Raw genomic sequence first — 5,807 nt, forward strand, 5'->3', positions numbered from 1 at the left:
CTTTCCTTTCCTTTCCTTTCCTTTCCTTTCCTTTCCTTTCCTTTCCTTTCCTTTCCTTTCCTTTCCTTTCCTTTCCTTTCCTTTCCTTTCCTTTCTTTTCCTTTCCTTTCCTTCAAAGCCCAGGCCTTTGGGTCTAAACCTTCTATCTCCAAAGGACATTTTCTTAGGATGTGTTGCTTGCAGCAGCTTATTAAACCATGGAGGAAATGGGCAAAGATACAACGTCACAACCTTCTGAAATCCCATTGAGGGAGCCAAGAGATCCAGTTGGCCTGTCCATGCTGAACTGAAAGCAACAGCAGTCTCCACACAGACAGACACACACAGACACACACAGACACACACAGACAGAACACCTTCTGTGTAACCCATCTCTTCCAGGGTTCACCAGCCCACCTTGCTGAGAAGAGCTGAGCTCGTCTCTTCATGCCCTGGGCACTCAGCCTCACCACTGGCAAAAGCCAAAGGGCAGCGCTCCTCTGATGGACTGCATGATGCTCCTTCTGTATCAGAAGCACCCACCTCAGGGGTCCAAAGGTCCACTGTGTGGGTTCGCATTTTGTCTGGAAGGTGAACATTGGTTTCATTCAGTCCCAAGGTGCCCTTATAGCTGCCTGAGGGTGAATTCTGGATGTAAAGCTCTGCTCAGCCCCAGGGCCTCTCAGGTGCAGTTTGTCATCCCACATCCCAGCACAGCCCTCTGGAGCTGTGGAGTGTTGTAAAGCGACAGCAGAGACTGGGGCTCCTCCCTCATCTTGAACCTTCAGCTGTAGATTGGGTGAAGAGCATTCATCCCAGCCAGACCAAGGACAGCTCATCACGCATCTTGGTGCACAAAAATCTCTTCTCTCAGATCACATTGCTGCTACAGTCTTTTCCGCCACGGAGAGAATGACATCACGTAGCTTCAGTGGGAGAGAGAGGGCCCAGCTGGCACAAATGAGCTTCACGGGAGGCTGGCTCCAGTCAGCAGGAAGCTTCACCCAGTGATTCATGTCTGCAGAAGAGTTCCCATCCTCTGCCATCAGACAGCACTCCTCAGAGATCTGACACCACTCTTTCCCTGCAAAGTGAATGGCAAGATGTTCATGGCCTTCTTAGCTGTCCCTCAGCCTGCTGCATTGAGGGTGTATGGAGCACACCTCTTGCTCATGTACCTGTGGGCAGGACACTTTCAGGATGATGGGCAGATTTTCTCTGTTCATTTCGTTAGGTCATAGAAAATCACCTTTGCCATCTAGGGAGAGGCAGCTTCTCCTCCTGAAGAGAACCTTGCCTTTAATGAAAGAAAGGAAGCAAGGCAAAGCACCTCGAGTGTTCCTTGTCTCTTACTCCATAAAATGTCACAGGGAGTTTTGACACCATGCCTTTTACATTTTCCTCATTTCTAGAGAGAAAATCTCTCTCTAACTCTGTTGAACGATGGAGCGTTCTCCTGACCCCTTCTGGAAGATGCATTGAAAGAGACACAAGCTAAAGAAGAAATACAACACATCTTGATTAACTATTGACTAACGACAAACATTCAGAGCAGGCCAGCTGGGTCTCTGCTAAGAAGGAAAAATGACTCACTTTATTTTGACGTCACTGGAACAAATAAAATTTACACTCCTGGAGACCAGGTAAATAAGAGATAAATACAAGGAAGTTTCTAATGACAATCGTATCAACAGGTGGAAAGGAATGAAATCACTGCCTTCCAATTGTCTTCAAAAAGCAGCTCTCATTTTTCTCTAGCAGCAGAAATAAGGCTGTTCCAAGGAATAGCCACTCACGAGGTAAAGGTAAATGTTCAAGTTCTGGTGCAAAACTGACAGGGGAGTCACTCAGTAATCTGCAGTCACGGCAGCAAAGACACTGCTCCACAACCTTGATCATAAACCTGCTCACTTAGGAGAGACTGAAGCAGGACATATAAAGTACATTTTTGCCTTGCTCTTAGAAGTGTTTTTATGGAGGGAAAGACAGGTCTGTGTGGAATATCATGCACTGCAGATTTCTGCAAAACATCAGCAATGTCCACGTGCTTGGGTATGACACAGCACGCGCACACAGGCCTTGTGGGGTTCCATGCACAAGTGCCGTCTGCTGCCACGCAGCCAAGCTGCGCTTTCCCCTGTGCTGATGTTCCAGCACCCCAAAACAGCAGCGGCCCCTGCGGACAGGCGGAGGCCTCCGGCACGCGAGATACAACCCACTGTGTTAGGTACTGATGAAAAGGGCAGTCCTGGCCCTCAACAGGTTTGAAGGCCTACCTGAAAGTCTCAGCGGTGTTTTTCTACATTTTAAGTGCAAAAACAGCATTGAAGCCTTGGCCTGCCTCTCTGAGTGCAGACTCACTGAATGGTTGAGGTTGGAAGGGACCTCTAGAGATTATGTAGCTCAGCCCCCCAAATCGAAAAATAGAAAACACAACAGGATTCAGATGCTTCAAAGCGAGGTTAAGAAGAGTTCTATTAGGCCTACTGTGTGTTTCAACATCTCTGCCTTTCTCCAACAGGTCTACCTTGCTCAAAATCTCTCTCAATTTGAAATATTCTGTTCTGCTGTCTTGAAGATAATTTGGTTTTGAATCAACTCACTTCAGGTATTTGAGGGTAATAAAAATATGAAGAAAAAATCATTTTCTGAAACATTTCACATAGCACAAAGATTATATATAGATGTCTCCAAAACACCCAAACACAAAATCTTTTCAATGGGTTTTAGGAATGCTTGAACTGGTGTTTTCTATGCCTGCTTCCTTATTCTCTCTATGTGTATGCATGTTTATGACATTTATGAAGGACATTTGTGAAGGGGAAAGAGTCTCCTTTGAAGGTTTAGGGGGGATTTAACCTCAAGACTTTACGCTTGAGTCTGCCCAGGATGAGTGTCAAAGAGGTGTCACTTACAGCCTTTATCTGCACTTCCAAAATCCTCTCACTGCATGCAGCCACTGGCCTGGAGAAATAGGGCCCTCACTTGGGCTCAAAAGCCAGGCCAGACCTGGCCCAAGCCTTCAGTCCTCCAGCCTTCCTCTGCTCTCCCTGTGGGGACACCAGGTCTCCTTCAGCTCAGTGAGGAATAACCACAGAGAGGCTTAGCTCCAGAAGTGGAGTTTCTGCCATAGCAGGGCTAATGACAGCCTCCAATAGTGTGCCAAAGAGCGTGAAAAACAGGTGAAAGCACCCAGTATTCACCAAACCAATAAGGAACTATACTGTGGGTACACAGCCATGCACAATAGAGAAAGACACTGCAGATCAACCCCTCTGACAACAAAGTTCTGGATGGACTATACATCTGTCAACAACTGTGTACAATTCATCAGTTGTGTCACAGCCATAAACGGGCTTTTCCTGACACAGAGTAGATACCATGCTTCCAAAAGACACCATGTCCAGGCCCTCACACGTCACGGATCAATGCCCAGCACTGATTTCAACTCTTCCTTCAAAATCGCCATCACCAGACCTTCTCTCCAAAGGCACTGAGATACAGGCAGCTGGCTCAAAGCCCTGGAGGCTGCAATCTCCAACTCAGAGGTGTCCAACAGCAAGGTCCAAGTCTATAAACGTTAGGCTCCCAGGCCCTCTCCAGCCTTCATACTAGAGATCAGAGGATTTGATTTCTTCCTTGATAAAGCAAAAGTTGCCCGCACACATTCAAACCACCAGGGAGCAATCCTCAGACAAGAACAAAACCCCAGAAAGGTGACCCTGATAATGGTTCAGATTTGAAAGGAGCCTGCGGCATATTCATCATCTGACACAGTACACCGGCCAACACCTATAAGTAAACACCTTCTTCCACTTCAACAGGATTCACATCCTGCCCCAGCTATGTCATCTGCTCCCTCCAAAAGCAAAGCAAAGCAAAGCAATGAACAAAATGCCTTTGTTCTGCAGAGAAGTGAACACAACGCCCACACAGAGGGTAGAGCAGGGATCCAAGCTTAGATATCCAGTGTTGGTTGAGAGACCTTTAAGCATCCCTCATGGCCTTCAGCTACCATTGCTTGCCTTTTAGAGATTCTTCTGTGTCCTGGATTCCTCATGAACACCTCAAAAAAGTGATTGTGAGGGTGCCTGACTAGCAGAAGGCCAAAACAAGGCAGAACTGATCACTGGGAGCAGCAAGGCAGTTGCTGCTCGCTGCTCTCAGCACAGCTCTGTGTGTGACACCACCGAGAAGGGCACTTTCAGGTCTGCATGTCCAACCTCAGCACTTCCAGCTTTGTCATGTGGGACAGACCTGGAAGGGCTCCTGTGTGCTAGGAAGCACACAGATCAGTAACTGGCATCAGAAACTTGGACCTTTCTGTGCGGGCACCTAACAGCAGTTAAGGACTCAATATCAAAGAGCACGAGCAGAACAGGGCTGCTTGCTGGGTGCTCTTTTCTGTGAGCCCTTTCTCTACAGAAATCACGTGCAAACTTGCCTGACCATCACATGGCTCCATTTCCTGAAGCACTAATTAGATGGCATGACTTTTGCATGGGGTCACAAGCCTCCTCAGAGGGCCTGGAAACCTATACGGCTGTCCAGGAACTATGAGGCAGCTCTCCCCAAGGTACTGGTTCTCATTTGCCCATCCTAGCATCTGATGCATGAGACACCACCGAGGTGTACAGGGGTATGTAGTGTTCCTGGGCCAAAATCAACACACAAAACGGGACCTTTTCTGAATACAGAACACCAGGCAGGCCCTTCTTCTGTTTCCTAGGTAAACAACCTGTGCTATCACCGCTAAGCCCGTCCTCCAGGCTGCTTCCTGGTAGCTTTGTTTGTATAGACTTAGTGCTCTCCAGAATTTCAGGTGAATGTCGCAGGAACTCCGGGCTGCCAGCACAGTCAGAGGGCAACCACAGTCAGAGATTGACCTGAGCACATGCAGGATCCTGCAGGTGTAGCAGGTGCCTGGGCTGCTACACAGGGTTACGCAGGCTTTCCTCTGGCACCACAGAGCCCGTGCACGGAACTCTTGCTCCAAGAAGCTGCCTCATGCAGCCGCTTTATTGGGATGGCAGAAGAAGAATTGGCCAAAACCAGGTTCAGGCATAAGATCTGATTTCAGTGGGTGCCAAAGAGGCTGCGGACAGATCAGACCCTTCCTATGCCCACTGCACAACTTCTCCATCCTAGCTGAATCCTCGCAGTGCTCGGGAAGGGCAGTCTTGTAACTGAGCCTGCACTGTGACCTGCACAAAAACCCTGTTCTAAGTGGGTTTTATTCAGATAGCATTTCAGCCTAGAGGCAAATAAAGGGACAAGGGTGGAACAAGAAAAGCTAGTATAGCGAGGTTAATTGTTTATACAAAGATTGTGTGAAGCGAGCTTTGCCCCAAAGCAGACGTATCTCCCCAGAAGGGGTCAGTGACGCTGACATTTACATTTGGCTTCCTGCTGCGGGAGGCCTTGCTTAGGCACAGTTTAACCTCGCAGGACACCTTTGGGGACGGATTTCCCATCCCATTGACCTCCTCTGTGGGGCAAGGCAGGGCGAGCCTGGACCACATGTGTCCTAGAAGGGAAAGGTGTGAATTTGCAAGACTTTGTTCAACTACATCCCAATATATTGTTCATGCACGTCAAGCCAGGCGAGGGGGCAGGTGCGCGGTGCGGGCAGCAACCAGAGCCGCGGGGCTGCGTGTGCGGCCGGCCGGGGCGGCCTGTGTGTGCCCGGCGCCGAGGCGGGAGCGCGGGCCACGCCGCTGCACGCCGTTTGTGCTGAAAACGGGAAGAACGGTACGCAGCCTGCTCGCCGAGCAGCCGGCGCACGCAAGCACGCGGCGGGGCGCAGGGGCGGCCGCCGCGCGGGGCGG

Source organism: Nothoprocta perdicaria, unplaced genomic scaffold (assembly GCF_003342845.1).
Source record: "Nothoprocta perdicaria isolate Ctin4 unplaced genomic scaffold, notPer1 scaffold_200, whole genome shotgun sequence".
NCBI lineage: Eukaryota > Metazoa > Chordata > Aves > Tinamiformes > Tinamidae > Nothoprocta > Nothoprocta perdicaria.